Genomic DNA, 23,159 nt, shown 5'->3' with positions numbered 1-23,159 from the left:
CAGACGTTAGATCAACTGCCGTAGGCATTGCAATAGGAATGGGCCAGAATTATACAATATCGAATTCAAAGGGCTATTTAATCCATGCCGAGACGGTGCAAAGCAGTTTTGCGGGCTCATGCAGATATTGAAGACAACGCCCATAGTGGGCACAACAGATATTGAAGACAACTCCCTTAGTGGGCACAATAGATACTGAAGGCAACGCCCATAGTGGGCACAACAGATATTGAAGACAACGCCTTATAGTGGGCACAACAGATATCGAAGACAACGCCCGTAGTGGGCACAACAGATAATGAAGACAACGCCCATAGTGGCACAAATATATACTGAAGACAACGCCCAACTGGGAAGAGATGCTTCACCTTTTATAGGCTATAACATAACCATCTATTGGTATGTCAATGTCACATATGTTCTCGTCACGAAATGGCTGCATTTATGGCCGATGTGACGCGTTAAATAATAACTCACTCACTCAATATACATATTAACCAATAATTGATTTTTTATACTGTGACATTTGGCCGCAACTGATCCGTAATTACATGTTACCACTGTTTAATTTCGTGGAAAATACACTACGCTGCTTCTTTATATTTAGAGTATATTAGGTAATTTGCAATTCAACATACTACAGCAAATATTCAAGCTGGAAATGTTTCAACTCGATCGCATGTACTCAAGTACCGAATTAAGATGGTTTGCAGATACAGAACTATCTCTACAGAATATTGCCAATCAGACATTTCTACAAAATAAACTATGTAGATAGCCCTAAAATGTACCTTCTGCAACGATTATGACGTGAAACAATTGATCATAATCTCTGGGAGTGCGGACAAGGTAAAAAACGTATGGCGTGAAATAAAATTATGGTCTAGAACTGTAGACGAACTGAGTTTCCATAAGTGCTCCAGGTCAGTTTTTAGATTAAAGGAAAACATAACCATGCACTAAATGCGATAATTCTTATTTTAGTCAAGAATACCATATACAAACTGGAAGTAAGAAAAGTTTCATTTGCAAATATTTCATACATCAAGAGATAAATCATACAGCATTATAATACCACAAAATATGTATATATTAATCGTGACCAGAAAGCCTACTTTCTAAAACTATGGTCCAGCCTACACATCTCTATTAGAACCGTTGAATAGTGTGTAAATTTATTTCGATGTATATGTAACAATGTTGATACTGTATAATTATACTGAAGTATTATTGATTATTTATTGAGACCCTACATGGTTACATTGAACTAATACTTTTACATAATATACGTCAACTTGTATGTATACCCTGAATAAAAAGCAAAAAAATAAATAAAAAAAATATAAATATATATTCAAGCTGATATAAACAGTATCTAACGTGGTCGTGTCTAAATGTAGATCTGCGATCACTGTTTAAAGGTATGTTTCAGAAATGTTTAAAAGCTCAGTTATCATGTATCACCTACAACAAAACATTTGGGTTACGTTATAACAGGACCCCAATGCGTTGTTACATTATAACAGGACCCCAAATGCGTTGTTACATTATAACAGGACTCCAATGCGTAGTTACATTATAACAGGACCCCAATGCGTTGTTACATTATAACAAGGACCCCAATGCGTTGTTACGTTATAACATGACCCCAATGCGTTGTTACATTATAACAGGACCCCAATGCGTTGTTACATTATAACAGGACCCCAATGCGTTTGTTACATTATAACAGGACCCAATGCGTTGTTACATTATAACAGGGACCCCCAATGCGTTGTTACATTATAACAGGACCCCAATGCGTTGTTACATTATAACAGGACTCCAATGCGTTGTTACATTATAACAGGACCCCAATGCGTTGTTACATTATAACAGGACCCCAATGCGTTGTTACATTATAACAGGGCCTAAATACGTTGTTACATTATAACAGGACCCCAAAATGCGTTGTTACATTATAACAGGACCCCTAATGCGTTGTTACATTATAACAGGACCCTAATGCGTTGTTACATTATAACAGGACCCCAATGCGTTGTTACATTATAACAGGACCCCAATGCGTTGTTACATTATAACAGGACCCCTAATGCGTTGTTACGTTATAACATGACCCCAATGCGTTGTTACGTTATAACAGGACCCCAATGCGTTGTTACATTATAACAGGGCCTAAATACGTTGTTACATTATAACAGGACCCCAATGCGTTGTTACATTATAACAGGACCCAATGCGTTGTTACATTATAACAGGACCCAATGCGTTGTTACATTATAACAGGACCCCAATGCGTTGTTACATTATAGCTTGGGACCCCAATGCGTTGTTACATTATAACAGGGGTCTCTAATGCGTTGTTACATTATAACAGGACCCCAATGCGTTGTTACATTATAACAGGACCCCAATGCGTTGTTACATTATAACAGGACCCCAATGCGTTGTTACATTATAACTTGACCCCAATGCGTTGTTACATTATAACAGGACCCCAATGCGTTGTAACATTATAATAGGACCCTTAAATACAGCATTATAATAGGCTCCCTAATGTGTTGTTACATTATAATAGGGCCCTACTGCACTGTTACATTATAACAGGACCCCAATGTTGTTACATCATAACAGGACCCCCAAATGCGTTGTTACATTATACAGGACTCTGCAACGCGTTGTTATACATTGCCATAACATGACCCCAATGCGTTGTTACATTTCATAATAGGACCCCAGTGCGTTGCATTAACAGGACTTGTAAGTTAGCTGTAAATCAACAAAGTTTACATGTTTCAAAAGTAAAATCCCAGTGTGAATGCACGCCATCGTGCCATCGTGTTCAGTTTCATCACCTTACAGAAATCTTGCCATGCGAGTGAGGAGTGGCAAAAGCGGATCAGGTGGGTGTCTGATAGCAACAACACGAGGAGGGCAGGTCCCAGTTGGCTGCGCATACCTGAACCAGTGACAAGACTCTCTGACACACTCTCTGATATAACATCACAGCTTGCGGCTGTCTTCCTGAGTAAAACCTTCGAATTTCAGACTAATCATTCCTCTACGTTTGTGTCGTAAACCTGGGATATCTCGCAGTATTTACGTAGCTCCCTTCAACTTTGTATGTCTGTACTTAAATCACAGGTAGTGAGTGAGTGAGCTTGGCTGTACGAAGCACTCAGCTATATTTCAGCTTTATGGCGGCGGTCTGTATATAATCGAGTGTGGACCAGATAATCCAGTGATCAACAGCATGAAGGCATCGATCTACGCAATGGGATACGATGACGTGCGCGTCAAACAAAGAATCAGCGGCAGGATGACCACCCGATCACGTTAGTCGCCTTTTACGACAAGCATAGGTTACTGAAGATCACTTCTAACCCGGATCTTCACGGGTAAATCACAGGTAGACTAAACTGAGCACACATACAAGAGAATAGTGAAATGAATAGAACAGACACCTACCACTGACAGTCAGCGCAGCTAGAAACATCAAATGAACCTCCAGCCTCTTGTCCATGATGCCACTAAGAAGCATCAGATCATCAAGTTGTATAAGTGCATCAAAATATCCTGACTTGTCCCTTCTAGAATCACCGACTATCTCCGAACAACTGTTCGTCAAGCACTGACCTGCATTCAGTGTCTATTTAAGTTTTCAACTTCCTGGTCGACACCATGTAGTGTATATAATAGGAAGTCATGTGACATGCAGAGAAAGGTTACACCTGGCGCTTTGACATTATACAGCTTTGTCCAACTTCATGTGCTAAAAACGTGCACAGTACACATGACACGCTGATATTTCTTCAACATCTATAGGCGAATCTGTGATAATCTAGTTATTTTACTGACCTTTGTTGACAGGTTTTATAGTTTACCATTACTTACTATGCATAAATTTATTTGTTCTCGTCACTATATGGCTGGAAATATTGCCAATGTGACGTTAAATTATAATTTGCAGGTAGCAAAAGTAATGTAGTGAGGGGTGAGAGTTATTATCACATCGGCAATATTGCAGCCATATTGTGACGAGAACATATTTGATTGAAGTGGGAATATATGTGTATTATAAAACCTGTCGACGAAAATCACAATTTATCTAGCAATTCTATTTCTTTAAAACATTCAATGATTAAATGATAATTAACACTAAAAAATATCCTTTACTGTTTTGACATTAAAATATTTATCTTTTGTCATGGCAAAATCAATGTCTTGCTTGACTGTGATTCTTTCATCACAAGGGATACAAAACGGAGGATCCTCACCTTTTAACATGTATTCATGAGTATACCTTGTATGGCCAATGCGACATCGTCGCATGATGACCTCTTCAAATCTGGACTGACAACCCAAGTAGGTGTAACCAATATAGGGTTTTATTTCATGTAATTTATTAATACCTACTTGGATGTACCACTTCTTTTGCATCAGATCACGGATGTAAGTTCTAATGCTAGCTTTGTAATCAGAGTATGAAAGGGGCGGTGGGGTAGCCTAGTGGTTAAAGCGTTGGCTCGTCACGCCGAAGACCCAGGTTCGAATCCCCACATCGGTAAAATGTGTGAAGCCAATTTCTGGTGTCCCCGCCGTGATGTTACTGGAATATTGCTAAAAGCGGCGTAAAACCAAACTCAGTCAGTCAGTCAGTCAGAGTAAGAAATAAGAAGTGGTGTCACAGATTTGTTGAGTGCTGCCTTGGCAGCAAAATCGTGGCTGGGTAACCAACGAAAGACGATGTCGCATTGGCCAGTAGCAAGCTCATTATATAATTCAATAATTTCTATTAAAGTGGATGTTTACAAGAAAGATTTTAATAGCCTGAAGACACGAAATAGAATCGGAAAAGATTATGTTTTGTTTATATTTACAGTGTTTATTAATATATTAAAGAGCTGTTAGTATTGCGTTTGCTTCTGCTGTGAAAATTAAACTGTCATTGTGTAATCTGGAAGATATTGATTTGGACCCAATGACAGTGGCACAAGCTACTGCGCCACCGTCCTTGGACCCATCTGTAAATAAGGATTTACATGTATTATATTTAATTTTTAATTGTTTATATTCTTGTTTATATTGTAATTCGTTTCTGATTTTTAAAATGTAGTGAGTGGCCTCACTTACTGCCAAGAAGGAGAAGAAAGAAGACGGGAAGGAGATATATTTTCCAGCTCAATGCCGGCAGCAGTAATGGATGGTTTAATCCTGAGCCCAAGAGGTGGAACAAGAGAAGATTTCTTGTTGTACAAATCCTCATAAAGAGGTTTAAAGATACAGTGAAATTCAGGATTAGACTCGTTAGAATATAGTTTGGTAATATATTATAATGATAATTTTATACGGCGTTGTGCAAGAGAAGGCTCATCGGCCTCGACGTAGAGACTGTCAACAGGTGATGTTGTGAATGATCCAAGACAGTGTCTCAGACCTTGGTGGTGGACAGAATCTAATAGTTAAGTTGTTTTTGCAGGCTCCACCATATACGATGGAGCCATAATCAAGCTTCGAGCAGACCAATGATCTATAAAGGTGTAGGAGGGTAGTTTGGTCCCTCCCCCACTTTGAATTAGAAACGACTTTCAATAAATCGAGTGCCTTCAGGCATTTAGTTTTAGGGATTTGATATGCGGAAGAAAGGTTAAATGGGAGTCATAATTCCGACCTACGAACTTGGCCTCTTATACAACCTTGATGATGTATGCAATTAGTACAATTTAAAGCCGTTTTCAAGACACCATTTATTTATTTTATTTAAACACAACTATAGTTGCCGTTCAATAGTATGCATATTCTTACCGCGACAAGAAATGTTAAAATCATCCACAAAAAGTGATCCATCGATTGAATCACATAAAACCTTGGATAAACTGTTGATCTTGATACTAAACATTGTTACAGACAAAATACTGCCTTGTGGGACACGCTGATCCTGATTGTAATGGTCAGACAGGGTTGAACCCACTCGGACTTGAAATTGCCTGTCTGTTAAAAACTGTAATATAAAGAAGAGGTAAACGACCCCTTAAACCACAATCATGTAAATCCTTTAAAATGCCATGCTTCCAGGTGGTATCGTATGCTTTCTCGAGATCAAAGAATATTGATGCTTCATATTGTGTATTTACTATTGCATTTTTAACAAAGGATTTCAAACGTACCGAATGATCAATGGTACTACGATTTTTCCTTAAACCACATTGAATATTTGTTATAAGATTATTGGTTTCAAGATACCATGTTAATCTATTATTTACATTTCGTTCCATGGTTTTACAAACACAACTCGTTAAAGAGATAGGTCTATAATTAGACGGATCAGTATCATCCCGGCCAGGTTTTGGAAAAGGGACTACAATGGCATTACGCCACGAAGTTGGGAAATTCCCTGAAGTCCATATTGAATAAAATATTTAGAAGTGTTTCCAAACATGATTCCGGTAAATGCTTCAAGAGCTGATAGTGTATGTTATCAGCTCCTGATGCTGTATCATGAGCTTGCTCAAGGGCGGTATTTAGCTCTTGTAGTGAAAATAGTTCATTATAATCTTCACCATTGTCTGAGTTAAAATTTAATCTTTTCTTCTCCTGTTGTTTCTTAAACTTTTGAACCTCAGGGACATAATTAGATGAAGATGAATGCTTGGCGAGAGTTTCACCAAGTTTATTGGCATGTCAGATTTATTAGTTATAAATTATCACCATCCTTCAGATGGTGAACGGTAGACTTGGAACCTTTGCCCTTTATTCTTTGAATCATGTTCCACACCTTTGACATATGTGTGAGTGAATTTATTTTAGAAACATAATTTCGCCAAGACTGACGCTTATTTTTTTTAAAAGCTTGTCTAGCCTTGACATTAAAATTTTTACTTTGTCTAGATTATGTACGGTAGGATGTCGCCGAAAATACTTTTCTGCTTTCTTCCTACTCTTTCTGGCCTGTTTACATTCATTGGTGAACCATGGCTTACGAATGTGAGGAACTGCAGAGGACTTTGGTATAGTTTGGTCAGCAATGTTATTCAGTATATCAGAAAATAACTGTATAGGATCTTTGGTGTTCGCAAAAATGTCATGTTTTAATTGATCAGTACATAGTGTCTTGTATAATGACCAGTCAGCCCTGGCGAAGTTCCGTCGTGATAAAGGCGGATCATCACCAGGGTTGACTGTTTTGAGCACGGTGGGGAAGTGATCACTCCCGCATAGGTCATCATAATCCAACCATACAAATTCATTATACAAGGAGGAATTGGTGAGTGCCAGATCTAGGACAGAATATGTTCCGGTTGCTGGATGTAGATATGTGCTTGTGTCATCGTTAAATATTCAAAGATTATTGTCTGAAATATATTCCTCAAGAATTTTACCTTTAGTATTAGTATGGACACTTCCCCAAAGCGGGTTGTGTCTGTTCTGATCGACCATGATAATGCATGGCTTTGGAAGATGATCGTACAGATTCTGAAGATCTGATTTTCGAAGATTAGACGACGGAGGTATATACAAACTGAACAGAGTCAATGCAATGTGCAGAGTAAGACGAACAGCTATAGTTTGACGATTCGTCGCAAGTGGGACAGGGCTATGTATGACACCCTGCCGCACCAAAATGGAAGCACCTCCCGTTGCTTTATCTCCTGGAGGAGAGAAGGAGTGGTGATCACAGTATCGTGTTTGATTAAAAAAATCGGTATCTTTGAGATATGTCTCTTGAAGACATATTGCTGACGGTTGGAAATCTTGTAATAATAACTATCTCGTTGAAGTTATTTTTGATTCCTCTGCAATTCCATTGCATTATAGTGGACAATTGAGTCATGGCGCCTCAATAGGGGACCTTTCTCGGGAATGCGAGGAAGTGTAGCTCCTCCGCCTGTCCTGAGAGGACATTGTGACCTCCATGTCCAGAGGTCCAAATTGGTTCTCTATAGGAACCTGCAAAGGTAAAGGTACAATAGGAGGTTTGTCTTTGTTGATTTTCTTTCCTTTCTTCTTCTTAATTGTATCTATGTCTGGTTGTGAAGCTGACTTTTCTGGTGTTGTTTCGGTCTGAATGTCTGTTTGGGATCCAGACGTAGAGTGTGTAACTACCGGAGAAGATTCGTGAGCTGAAGCTGAAGCTGTAAGGGTAGGCTAGGTTGATTCTATCCAAGTCAAGTCAGTTTGACATGAAGTGGAAGACGTTGCAACTGGGCGACTGACCGCAGCGGCATAGCTGACATTTGACGGAGGTGAAGTTTCAGTTGTTGACAGTTTTTTTGCCTCAAGGTATGAAATATGTTTTTCACATTTTAGTTTCATAATTTGAGATTCTCGTTGAAAAACAGGGCAGGATCTTGATGTAGCAGGATGTGCACCATCACGGTTAGCACACTTGTAATTTTTTGTCACAGTCAGAGCCGTCAGGGTGATCACCACAACAGTGTTACGGCATGATTGTGATCCGTGTCCATATTGCTGACATTTGTAACACTGGAGTGGATTGGGGATATACACATCCACTCCGATGTTAAAATAACCTGCTTTAATCGTCTGCGGGAGAGATGAACGAGCAAACGTTAATTAATAGGTGTTTGTTTTTGTAATGTATCCTTCTTTTTTTAATTGTGAATCGTTTAACTCATTAAGGCCGAGAGACCCATATATGGGGCAAATTAATCAGCTCCTCACAGCGAGTGACGTGTTTATGGGGCAGGTAATTAGCAGTTTCTCACAGCAAGAGCCACATACAGTCGTCAACAGAAAGCACCTCTTATTCAGCGAGAGACGCACATGTGTGTTGTACTTTTAAAAATCGCACTGTACCTATTATTTCAACCAAATTAGCAGTACTGAGCAAATGTTAGCTTTTCTTACGAGAGATCCCACCTTTAGTATCAATCAGAAGAAGTATTTAAAGTGTTTTGATAACAATTGCTAATCATTATCATAGGCTTGTACAGCGTTTAGCAAATGAACGCCTGTCGGCGAGAAAGGGGATTATGATGTTTTTTACAGAGGTAAGTGCCTGGTACTCTTCCTTGGGAATGGATACTAAAATACTTCGTATGCACCTTGATTGAATTAGATGTAATGGTTTAGAGGTTACTAAAAAAATATATTTCCTTCAACTACCTAATAAATAGGAAACAATATACGAAATTTCAAGGACATACAAAGAATTCAAACACAATAGAATAGTTTGAATGTACTTTTTAGGCATCATTACGTTGTCATGTTTCATTTACTCAAACATAATGTATAAACACAAGTAATTATACATCCAAGCTCGAATAGATTAAACATAATTGAACTTACTAATTTGAAGTTTACTGAATTGTAACTAGTTGTTTTCCATAATCTAAAGTTCGTAATGTTACCTAAGCGATTCTAAAGTGGTAAGTCGCGCCTTTGCATCGAATACATATATACATGTCAGTGTTATTACAACAATGAAATGTTTTACTACGTTTGTTACAAAAGACAGTAAGTTGGTAATTCAAAACATTGTCACACATGGACAGAAGTAATATCATAAGTTATTACATGTAAGCCATACAAAGGTATTTCAAGCATTTTTGTTCAAGCTGTTGAAAGTTTCATGTTGATTTGAATTGTCAGTTTTCTATGCAATTTAAATGAGCATTCTGTAAAACGTTTGTATTTGATCTGTGTAATTATCAAATCCGGTGCAATTATCACGTGTATCAATCAACTCAGTCTCTATTGATCCATCGTCAATAAAAGCTGGATAGTATATCAGTTACGGTATCGATACACATGCGTATAATCATTCAAGCAGATTACAGTAATGAGATAATTGAACGCCTCTTTTTTTTTTTATTCATGACATATAATATACATTGCTGGTTATGAAAAAACATATAAACAAAATTATAAGCGTACAATCGCAAATCAAAAGTGCACTATTTTGTACTTTTTTTTCTTTTTTTTTCAGACGGGAGGAGTTTGAAAAGAGAAGGATAGCGGTATAGACACAGGGTGCAGAAAGGTTTTACTCACAAGGGAACAAAGAATTCCAGTTTCATCCTTTTCTCCGAAAATATGTTCTTCTAGTTTGATATGGTATTTTATGAAATATATAAGTTGGTTGATATTTAATTCCGTAAAGTCATATCTTGTTTTGTTAATATATTTCTTGATAATGATAAACAGATGGTTAATAAGGACAGGTGCCTCCGGGTCTCCCAGGAGGAAATGTTCAACATTTATACATATATTACAGCTAGTTTTGTATCGATACCACTCAACAAATGTTGAGAGAAGGTGTTTTGTTTTTTCACAGAAATAAAATAAATGTTCTGAAGTTTCTATTTCTTTGTTGCAGAGGGTACAGGCATTATCATCACTGATACCTATCTTAAACAAAAATGACTTAGTTGTAACTATTCGATGAATCAGTTTATACTGAAAATTCCTGGCTTTATTTTCTATGGTAATTTTATTTATCAGTGCAAAACAGTCACAAAGATAGTCATCTGCTAGAGTAATATTAAGTTTGGTTTCCCATTTCCGCTGAAGATTATAGAGAGAGCTTCCTTGACTTTCACATAGCTGAGTATATATGAATTTACAGTTAGCTGATTTGAGTATTTGTGTGTTTACTGATTCTATCTTTTGATTTGTGTCTCTGATGGCTTTGATCCAGTGTTTGGGTATATATTTAAAAAATCTGAAATAAAGGAGATATGTTTCTTTAAGGTTAAATTCTTCTTTCAGCGTATCATAGGACTTGAACTCACCGTTGTTCGAGACAATGTCTTTCATATATGTCATGCCTTTTTTTATCCATGAGACGAACAACCCAATATCAGTAACAGGTACAAAATTAAGAAGTGGCAAGCACATAAAATCTTCAACACTTTCACTAATTCTAGAATGGATACATGCATAGCATGAAACAACATCTTTCCAAAAATAGTTTTTAATATTTTTTGGAGTAGGATTGTATTTTTTCCACTTGAAAGCTGAATAGATTAATGTCACCAAAAGGTGATAATGTCTCAAATGCTAGGTGCTGCCACAACCCCTTTGATGTCAGTAATCTCCTTATCCATTTGATTTTCATGTACTTGCAGAATGATATAACATCGATCATTTTTAAGCCACCCTTACAGTAGTCGTTTATCAACATTTTCCTTTGGATTTTATCACGCTTCCCACCCGCAATAAACGTAAAAGTATAGTATTCAAACGTTTGAAAAAGAGTTTAGATGGATTAGGGAGGGCGATAAACAAGTGTGTAAAAAGGGGGATAATTTGAGTTTGAATTATCGTTATTCTGCCTATCAAAGTTAATTATCTATTTGACCACGAGAATAATATTTTTCTAATTTTTGAAAACTGCGGTTCGAAATTTAATGTAATCATTTCTTCTAAATTTGTTGAAAAAATGATTCCCAGTATTTTAAATGGTTCTTTGGACCAGCGAAGGGGTATATATCGTCAGAGTTGTTCATTTGTGTCTCGTTTGGACCCTATCCAGACAGCTATAGTTTTATCACAGTTTAGATTTAGACCAGATACTATTGCAAATGTTTTAATAATATGAATTAGCTCTGACAGTCCTCGTTCAGATCCATCTAAAGTGAAATTCATATCGTCTGCGTATTGGAAGATGAGATATTCTATATCTTTTACAGTAATACCATTGATATGCTTATTAGATATAATTGCAATAGCCAATAGAGATATGGCGCTACTGGGTCTCCTTGACGACATCCGCGTCCTAAGGAAAAGAAGTTCGACAGCGAACCCGAGATAATTGAGGCACTACAGCTATTACGCTGAAACAGTTTAATCCAATTTCTAAGTACCGGGCCAAAATTAAATACTTCCAGTGCCTTGTCAGTAAAGTCCCATTCGATAGTATCGAATGCCTTCTCAAAATCTATTGCAACTAAAAGAAATTGTTTAAGCCTGTTAGAGTTTCACTTATTATCTCAGGAAAGACTTCTTTCAGTCGTGAATCTATGGCCCCAGATGCAATTTTGAAATCTACATTTAGAAGAGTTATAGGTCGCCAATTTTTTAAGTATCGCCTATCACGAGAGTCTTTAGGCAAACACGTTATGATACCTTGTCGTTGAAAGTCTGACAACATTCCAGATTCGTATGCATATGTAATGGATCGCCAGAGAAATACACCTATGTCTTTCCAGAAAAAATTATAAAACTCTGCTGTGAAACCATCCGATCCAGGACTCTTTCGATTCTTCATACTATTTAAGGCTCGTGTACATTCATCTAGCGTAAGTGTATTTTCACAAAATTCGCGTTTATCATTTGATAATTTCTGGTCATAATTTTTCGTAAATACATCTAGGTAATCTTGCCAATCTTTTGCGTGTTTACTTGTGTATAAATTGCAATAATATTCTGAACATTCTCTCAATATGTCTTCCTTTTCCGTCAGAATTTCATTTTATGTTATTATTTCATTCATGTTCTTATTTATATAGTTTCTCTTTTCTAAATTCATAAAATATTCAGTATTCTTCTCTCCCTCTTCATACCATTTGGCCTTGCTCCTAAATATGATTCCTTTTATTTTTGCTGTCCTAATAGTTTCGAGTCTTTCTTTTTTTAAACACAATTTTGTATGATCATCACTACTTAATATTTGGGATCTAGCCTCCATTTCATAGAGTTCACGTTCCAGCGTCTTTTCTTCTTTTTCAGTTTGTTTTTTCATTTTAATTGAATATTCAGTTGTCTTAGTTCTTATCTTCATTTTTAATATTTCGAAAAATACTTGATCGTTTACTGATAATTCAATACCTTCTAAATTGTCGATGTTTCCGGTAATACAATATTCGGCCACTGTTTCCCGTATCGTTTGCTTGACTTGTGTTACATAATCATTGTCATACAATAAACATGGGTTGAACTTCCAGTAACCCTGTCCACGTTCTACTGGACTAAGGGAAAGCTCTAAGGAAATAATAAAATTAAATGAACGCCTCTTTCGACCTTGAAATAACAGCCTCCGGTAGAATGCATATGTAGTTACGTCCTTGTTGAAAGGTTTGTCCCGTGACAAGTGTAAAATAAACAGATGCGCTGTTATATCATTGGACATCTTGCTTTATGGAGTCACGCCCCTCTCTGTGATGTTTATACATGCATGCACATCTGTAATCTAATGAACCTCGTTTGCATTCAGTAAAGATATAGGCACGCCCACCTTCATAAATATTGGGGGGTGGGGGTGTCAACTGCATGTTTATACACTATAATAATTCAGTATAGTGTCACCTCGTGAATTCTGTAATGCGTGTACTCTAGCTTGGATAGTCATTCGTATCAAGGTGAAGATTATATTTACATGTACAGCAAACCATTATGTTTTATGTACTAGTTGTGTGCATAAAATGTATATGAAAATAAATATTACCTCGACTCAGTGGTTGGATTTCAATCGCTTTGTTTTACTTATCGAAAAACACTTAAATGAGGACAAATAAACTCGCCAAAGTGACTATCTACTCCTATTTGTCTTATGGGTATATTTCATACATCGTTACCAGTGTGTATGTTTACAATACACAAACTGTTACATGATAGCTTGAGTTGATAAAGCCGAAACCCAGCATCACAGAGAGGGGCGTGACTCCATAAAGCAAGATGTCCAATGATATAACAGCGCATCTGTTTATTTTACACTTGTCACGGGACAAACCTTTCAACAAGGACGTAACTACATATGCATTCTACCGGAGGCTGTTATTTCAAGGTCGAAAGAGGCGTTCAATTATCTCATTACTGTTATCTGCTTGAATGATTATACGCATGTGTATCGATACCGTAACTGATATACTATCCAGCTTTTATTGACGATGTATCAATAGAGACTGAGTTGATTGATACACGTGATAATTGCACCGGATTTGATAATTACACAGATCAAATACAAACGTTTTACAGAATGCTCATTTAAATTGCATAGAAAACTGACAATTCAAATCAACATGAAACTTTCAACAGCTTGAACAAAAATGCTTGAAATACCTTTGTATGGCTTACATGTAATAACTTATGATATTACTTCTGTCCATGTGTGACAATGTTTTGAATTACCAACTTACTGTCTTTTGTAACAAACGTAGTAAAACATTTCATTGTTGTAACAACACTGACATGTATATATGTATTCGATGCAAAGGCGCGACTTACCACTTTAGAATCGCTTAGGTAACATTACGAACTTTAGATTATGGAAAACAACTAGTTACAATTCAGTAAACTTCAAATTAGTAAGTTCAATTATGTTTAATCTATTCCAGCTTGGATGTATAATTACTTGTGTTTATACATTATGTTTCAGTATATGAAACATGACAACGTAATGATGCCTAAAAAGTACATTCAAACTATTCTATTGTGTTTGAATTCTTTGTATGTCCTTGAAATTTCGTATATTGTTTCCTATTTATTAGGTAGTTGAAGGAAATATATTTTTTAGTAACCTCTAAACCATTACATCTAATTCAATCAAGGTGCATACGAAGTATTTTAGTATCCATTCCCAAGGAAGAGTACCAGGCACTTACCTCTGTAAAAAACATCATAATCCCCTTTCTCGCCGACAGGCGTTCATTTGCTAAACGCTGTACAAGCCTATGATAATGATTAGCAATTGTTATCAAAACACTTTAAATACTTCTTCTGATTGATACTAAAGGTGGGATCTCTCGTAAGAAAAGCTAACATTTGCTCAGTACTGCCAAATTGGTTGAAATAATAGGTACAGTGCGATTTTTTAAAAGTACAACACACATGTGCATCTCTCGCTGAATAAGAGGTGCTTTCTGTTGACGACTGTATGTGGCTCTTGCTGTGAGAAACTGCTAATTACCTGCCCCATAAACACGTCACTCGCTGTGAGGAGCTGATTAATATGCCCCATATATGCGTCTCTCGGCCTTAATGAGTTAAAGACCCCAGATAGCATTATGACGTTGGCCCAACGTTGACCCAACGTAATCGTGACCGTCGGGCCAACGTTGGATCAGTAGTAGTAGTAGTAGTGGTGGTGGTGGAGGTGGTAGTAGCAGTAGTGGTGGTGGTCTTGGTAGTAGTAGTAATAGTAGTAGTAGTAGTAGTAGTAGCTGTAGCAGTAGCAGAAGTATTACCAGCTGCATCAACTATAGTAGTAGTAGCAGCAACAGTCGTCGTAGTAGTAGTGGTAGTAGTAGAAGTAGTAGCAGTAGTGGTGGTAGTAGTAGTAGCAGTAGTAGTAATAGTAGTAGTAGTAGTAGTAGCAGTTGTGGTTGTAGTAGTAGCAATAGTTGTGGTAGTAGTAGCAGTACTGGTGGTAGTAGTGGTAGTAGTAGTAGTAGTAGTAGTAGCAGTAGTGGTGGTAGTAGTAGCAGCAGTGGGGGTGGTGGTGGTAGTAGTAATAGTAGTAGTAGTGGTGGTAGTAGTAGTGGTGATGGTGGTAGTAGTGGTGGTACTAGTAGTGGTGGTGGTGGTGGTGGAGGTGGTAGTAGCAATAGTAGTAGTAGTAGTAGTAGTAGTAGTAGTAGTAGTAGTAGTAGTAGGAGTAGTATATACGTAGTTACATCAAACGAATTACATTTGATACTTTATATCCAGTGGTCTACCATGAGAAGGTGGACGACTATGGACACCGACGATGACCAGTATGTAGACTCGGCAATAGAGGAAGAAGATGAAGAACTTGGACGGATGCTGAGGAAGTTTGCGAGTCACGGCTTGGACGACACCGTCTACGTGATGATTTTCTCTGACCATGGGATGACAACAATATCGCCGTCACAAGTCGTCAACGTCAGTGACGTTATTCCTACGTCGTCTGTCGAGGTCAATCTAAATGCATACGTCTCCCATGCCTGTGTATGGCCTAAACAAGGCCGTCTACAAGAGGTAAATATCGTGTGGTGTTCAGTGCAATGACAATATTTCTTTGGCGATTTGTTATAACATATTGGAGATTATGCAACAAAAAGAAGCTAATATCGAAGTTATTTTATCGCAGTTTGCAGTAATCATGAACTACTATTGTGATATCGCCCCCGTGGTGTAGTGGACATCTACCCAAAGAGCTGAAGGTTTGAGGGTCAGTTCCATGGCCGTGTCATGCCCAAAGGCGTTTCATGGTACTTGTTGTTTTCCTGCCTTCTGCTCGGCATCCATGTAAAAAACAACGGCTGGTCGGCCCAGTCTATAAAATGTGTATTAGTTGTGCATCCAGGGATAAAACAACGGCTGGTGGGTGCACAGTCTATACAATGTGTCAAGTTGGGCATCCAGGGATAAAACAACGGCTGGTGGGTGCACAGTCTATACAATGTGTATTAGTTGGGCATCCAGGGATAAAACAACGGCTGGTGGGTGCACAGTCTATACAATGTGTCTTAGTTGGGCATCCCGGGATAAAACAACGGCTGGTGGGTCCACAGTCTATACAATGTGTATTAGTTGGGCATCAAGAGATAAAACAACGGCTGGTGGGTCCACAGTCTATACAATGTGTCTTAGTTGGGCATCCAGGGATAAAACAACGGGTGTTGGGTCCACAGTCTATACAATGTGTATTAGTTGGGCATCCAGGGATAAAACAACGGCTGGTGGGTACACAGTGTATACATTGTGTATTAGTTGGTCATCCAGGGATAAAACAACGGCTGATCGGTCCACAGTGTATACATTGTGTATTAGTTGGTCATCCAGGGATAAAACAACGGCTGGTGGGTACACAGTGTATACATTGTGTATTAGTTGGTCATACAGGGATAAAACAACGGCTGGTGGGTCCACAGTCTATACAATGTGTATTAGTTGGGCATCCAGGGATAAAACAACGGCTGTTGGGTCCACAGTCTATACAATGTGTCTTAGTTGGGCATCCAGGGATAAAACAACGGGTGTTGGGTCCACAGTCTATACAATGTGTATTAGTTGGGCATCCAGGGATAAAACAACGGCTGGTGGGTACACAGTGTATACATTGTGTATTAGTTGGTCATCCAGGGATAAAACAACGGCTGATCGGTCCACAGTGTATACATTGTGTATTAGTTGGTCATCCAGGGATAAAACAACGGCTGGTGGGTACACAGTGTATACATTGTGTATTAGTTGGTCATACAGGGATAAAACAACGGCTGGTGGGTCCACAGTCTATACAATGTGTATTAGTTGGGCATCCAGGGATAAAACAACGGGTGTTGGGTCCACAGTCTATACAATGTGTATTAGTTGGTCATCCAGGGATAAAACAACGGCTGGTGGGTGCACAGTCTATACAATGTGTATTAGTTGGGCATCCAGGGATAAAACAACGGCTGGTGGGTACACAGTGTATACAATGTGTCTTAGTTGGGCATCCAGGGATAAAACAACGGGTGTTGGGTCCACAGTCTATACAATGTGTATTAGTTGGGCATCCAGGGATAAAACAACGGCTGGTGGGTACACAGTGTATACATTGTGTATTAGTTGGTCATCCAGGGATAAAACAACGGCTGATCGGTCCACAGTGTATACATTGTGTATTAGTTGGTCATCCAGGGATAAAACAACGGCTGGTGGGTACACAGTGTATACATTGTGTATTAGTTGGTCATACAGGGATAAAACAACGGCTGGTGGGTCCACAGTCTATACAATGTGTATTAGTTGGGCATCCAGGGATAAAACAACGGCTGTTGGGTCCACAGTCTATACAATGTGTATTAGTTGGTCATCCAGGGATAAAACAACGGCTGTTGGGTCCACAGTCTATACAATGTGTATTAGTTGGTCATCCCGGGATAAAACAACGGCTGGTGGGTCCACAGTCTATACAATGTGTATTAGTTGGTCATCCAGGGATAAAACAACGGCTTGTCGGTCAACAGTCTATACAATGTGTATTAGTTGGGCATCCAGGGATAAAACAACGGCTGGTGGGTGCACAGTCTATACAATGTGTATTAGTTGGGCATCCAGGGATAAAACAACGGCTTGTCGGTCCACAGTCTATACAATGTGTATTAGTTGGGCATCCAGGGATAAAACAACGGCTTTTGATTTGGAACATGAAACGGAATTGTTGGTATAATTTACGCCGCTTTAACAACAACAACTACTGTTTAGCAGTACTCCTGAATCACAAAATGAGCTGTGTTGCTGTCTTCCAAAACAAACAGACAGGCAATGGCAGATTTCTCATACTCTGCGAATGGACGAAATATATGTAACAGAATATATGTTTAAAGGAAATTCTACGAGATGAATCTATGTTAATAATAGTGTTGAACATTTATAGAATTTCTGTGTATTGTAATCAATTTGTTTTCGTCAATGTAAACAGGACTGGGGTCAATATTTCACATCTACGTCAGCGCGAAACATGGCAACTAAATGGTTTCTCAATTGAATACTGTAAGGGACATTCTCGCGATCTCGCATTCTCACGATCTCGACCTTTGGAAACAAGCTAAAAATGCCAAAAGTGCAAGAATACGAGATCGCGAGAATGCCCCTTACAGTACCCCATACTTCTCTGAATGTACCTTTCGTTCTGTCAGGTTTACAATGCACTTAAAGATTGCAGTCCCCACGTGACAGCCTATCTGAAGGATAACATCCCCAACAGGTGGCACTTTCAGCATCACAGACGGGTCCCTCCAATCTTGCTGGCTTCAAAAATGCCCTGGTATATTGATACGGTAGGAATCTCCTGGACAAACTATGTTTGCTCCGTCCGCAACGAATCCACAATGTGGGACTCGTTAACATCCGGGTCAGAATCGGTCTTCAGCAACCCATGCTTGTCGTATGAGACGACTAGCGGGATCGGGTGGTCAGGCTCGCTGACTTGGCTGACGCATGTCACAGTATCCCAATTGCGTAGATCGATGATCATGTTGTTAATAACTAGATTGTCTGCTCCAGACTCGACCGCCTCCGTGGTGTAGTGGTTAGAGCGTCCGCTCTGAGAGCGGAAGGTCGCGGGTTTCGTTAAACGACAAACAAATAAAAACCACACAATATCACACATTTCACAAATACGAACATTTAGTAACAAATACAATAAATAGTCGGCAGTTGATGAATTAATCTATATATTCAGTGAATTAATAACATAATATAAATTTGTCACTATCTAACCATGCTGACAAGGTTAATTCATCACTTCAGATACCACTGACGACATAACTGTCAAATTACATACATGAGTGTTTTGGCTATTACAACGCTGACTCGGGTACAATCCAGTTTGTACATCTCTGAACCGATGTAATTCATGTACGACAAATGTCTTCTATTTCCAAAGAATCTGTTGACAAATTTAGAAACTAAACCTATGTGTGGTTTGGTTTCTTCACCCTCCATCCCAACTTTGGTTCCTACGCTTATAACACAGGACCAATGCTTGGCGAACACGGGTTTGATCCCGCGGAGGCCAACATGAGCGGGATATTCACAGCATTTGGACCAAGTAGGTTCAGTCAGTCAGTCTTTGAGCGACATGTTCTACAGACGTAAGTAGTGAAGCCTCGTTAATCCAGACGGTTGCGTTTCTCACCAAATTCGTCCGGATTGCGAAAAGTCCGGACTACTGAATCAAGACCCAAATTCAAGCAAGAGTTGCTTCCCTTACTATTACAAAAACGACACAAATCTGGATAAAACAAATAAGCATTTAATGTAAAGCTTATAAAACAATGCATAGTAAGCACAACAATAATCTATAGTCATAGCAAAAAGTCGTTCATTGTTGTTTGTGTTCGTTTAACCTTCCTCATTGAATTCATCACATGAATAATTTTACCGAGTGACATCCGCATGTTGATCCGACGTGTCTGATCACGTCCTTCCTCAGCACAGGTGAGGTAATGTCTAACAAGCGATCGATTGTAGTATGCCTTGAATGTCCGAATTATTCCTGCATCCATCGGTTGAATATGAGACGTGGTATTTGGTCACATTTCGCAAACTTGTGACTTGCAGCGTTGTTGAGAAGCAAAATCACTTTAAGTCCACGTGACCGCATCTGTCTGTCAAAGTACATTAACCAATCACAAAATAGCGCACTTGTCATCCACGCCTTTGTATTGTGGTGTCCTCTCCTTTCCGTCCCTTCTACACCCGTGAAGGTCCGGGTTGCTTGTCCTAACAGGCGACTAACGGGATCGGGTGGTCAGGCTCGCTGGCTTGGTTGACACATGTCATCGGCTCCCAATTGCGCAGATCGATGCTCGTGCTGTTGATCACTGGATTGCCTGGTCCAGACTCGACTATTTACAGACCGCCGCCATATAGCTTGAATATTGCTGAGTGCGGCGTAAAACTAAACTCACTCACTCACTCACGCACCCACCCACTCACTCACCCATCTACCCACCCACCCACCCACCCACCCACTCCATATTTGTGCGGCCTTTTATCCACATCATCTTTTTAGCTTTTGTAATCACCCTCCCTCCCACCCTTGTTTTTGTATTTATATATTTTGTACCTTTTTGCTTACTCAGCCTCGTGACACATTGTTCTGCATAAAACAACCTCAATATTTTATCTGTTCTCGTTGCTTATGACTCATAGCTGTTATTATTTCGAGACACGACATTGTATATCGTCCCCATCTGCACAATCCCAATGGCTCTTTCTCTCTCTTCAGCTGTTAATCGTGGCATATTTCTCGCACTTGTTTATCATATCATGTATTCTAGGCTCTCTTCATACCCTTATAATAGCATGTGTAACGTATGTAAATGCTGTGATTGTAGGACATGCATTTCAATACCTTTGAAATCTCTTGTGACCAGGGTTAGGTTTGTCACATATTTAGTACACGCGTAAATGGTTGGTAATGGGTAAATATAGTGTTACAAGATTAACACTACTTTAACATGTATTTCAATGGTTCTGTAATGTAACTTTCACATCGGGTTCGTTAGCGCGTCGGACCACGCCATAATGCACGGAGATCATTAGAAACACATGGCGAAGTGATACCCATGAATGAGCACCACTATTAACGTGCCTGCCTTTCTTGACATACACATGATGTCTGTTTAAAAGGTTACAATATTGGGTCGATGGGCCAGAGCGATATGCATGTTAGGGAGTGTGTGTGCATGTATGTGAGAGGGAGAGGGTGTAGGATGGGGTAGGCCTAGGGTGGGGTGGTGGCGATGGGGTACTGATAAGCGTTTCTGATCAGTAGGTAATACCGTTTATACTTTTTGTAATGGAAATTACATTATAGTTTAAATAATTGACCTTAGGTACACTTCTTATATATGACATACAAGGAGAGACTGCTTATTGCAATAAAACACAGACAGGTGTGTTCACAAAGCTGCACAAATTTCATTATCTATACTTCGAAAAAGATGATTACAATGTATTAATGATGTGAAGTACTCTTGTAAATGTGTAAATACGCACATACTGGGTATTAGAGCTGTGCTTCGTAGTCTAAGTGGAAGGACGATATATCCTGATACCAGTTTAATGAGGCGAGACGTTATATCATGAGTGAGTGAGTTAAAGTTTATAGTCACAGTGGCAGTATTTCAGCCATATCGTGACTAAAAATAGTTATAAATTCATTAAAACCTGTGTTACATTCACACACACACTTAAAGAGCTGTTGATCTCATAAAATTTCAGCATTTCATGTTGAAGAAGGTACAGTCAAACATGTTCAGCACGCCTTAAAATATATTTGAACTGAAGTTTCCTTTGGGAAGTTGTGTTTCTACACCAATTCTTTCACAAACAATTCAATGTAATTTATATCAGAATTCAGAATCACTGAAAAAACTCTTTCTTTACAAAGCTAAGACATATTTCATAGTTGTGAATAAATGGTGTTATTTGTCAAACAACTAAAACATATTTCAATTGCTTGAAGACAAGTATTGTACAGTTCACAGAGTTTGAAATGTTCACACTCTATCACTTCTACAGATACAAACAAATATTCCTACTGTCCAACCAACATTAGAATGAGGTGCGCGAAAGACGCGTTTGTGAAAGGAGAGCTGGGAGCGTGCCGTGAACTGATCCACTACCTACTCGAAGGGGGAACAGGTGTGAAAACTTCGCGCACGTGCTTTTTGTGATCCTTGTAGTAATCACTTTCTACGCAATGATTCGGAAACGTTGTGTTTCTGCTCGAGCATGTGTATACTAGTATCTTGTAAAGTGGACTGTTACAAGAATATTAAACTCTGCAGGTATTTGAAACGCATGATGTCGCACTCTAAATTGGGTAAATGGGGTCAAGTCATTCATTCACAAACACGCGAGGTTGCCTACAATGTCAATCAGTACATGTGTACTATTTCCTACAGCCCACACAGTGCACTCAAAAAAGCCAGCGATGCTTCTGGTATATCTGTCAGTACCTTGCGCAAAATAAAGGACGAAGGTAAACAGGGGCGTAGCTACCATTATGAAAAAAAGCTCACACATGATTTTGAAAAGTTGGGCAAGCTCCCAAAATTAACTAAATATAAAGATTTGCAACCTACCGGGCTAACACGAATTTTTTTTTTAAATTTTCTTTCTTTCTTTTCCTTTTTTTTTTTAATTTTCTTTCTTTCTTTTCTCTCTTTCCTTTCTTTACACTTCGATGTATTAGTTTGAACACTTCGATGTATTAGTTTGAACACTTCGATGTATTAGTTTGAACACTTCGATGTATTAGTTTGGACACTTCGATGTATTAGTTTGAACACTTCGATGTATTAGTTTGAGAAAAACATTGTCAACGTGCGATGTGTGCACATGATACTTAACACTGACGTAGTTTCATAGGGGTGGTGTTGAACATTATTTTGGTCTGTGTACCTCAATGATAACTGTGCTGAGCTATGACACCTCTGTGAACTGTAGCAATTTAATCAATGTTATGGTATGTTATGGCTTTGCCGGGCTTAACAGAAACCAAGTCAGAATCTCGCTGCTGGAATCAAGAGAGCTACGTGCTGTTGTAAGACCATACCCCTCTTTTTATACCTGAACTGGTATACATTTTCTCGACAAAGAGCTAAGTCATATTCAAGGTTGCGGTACTTCTTCTCATAGCTACATGCACAATTGTCCTAAAGGTGCCTCCACATGACGAATGTGAACCTCGGTGTTCACATAGTACATTTGTTTGTCACAGGTGGAGTAGTTAA

At 38.7% G+C, this 23,159-nt stretch overlaps 1 long non-coding RNA gene across 1 annotated transcript; it reads right to left on the bottom strand.

Moving 5' to 3' along the window:
* Window positions 1–8,005: 8,005 nt before the first annotated feature.
* On the bottom strand, window positions 8,006–21,907 carry LOC124269359. Its single transcript, XR_006896497.1, has 3 exons — window positions 21,797–21,907; window positions 19,761–19,764; window positions 8,006–8,018 (listed from the first exon to the last, which is right to left on the bottom strand). It is a non-coding gene; the product is annotated as an uncharacterized LOC124269359 (long non-coding RNA).
* Window positions 21,908–23,159: the final 1,252 nt, after the last annotated feature.

Source organism: Haliotis rubra, unplaced genomic scaffold (assembly GCF_003918875.1).
Source record: "Haliotis rubra isolate DU_JTF1 unplaced genomic scaffold, ASM391887v1 Scf1441, whole genome shotgun sequence".
Taxonomy (NCBI): domain Eukaryota; kingdom Metazoa; phylum Mollusca; class Gastropoda; order Lepetellida; family Haliotidae; genus Haliotis; species Haliotis rubra.
This window is presented reverse-complemented; position numbering and strand designations above follow the sequence as displayed.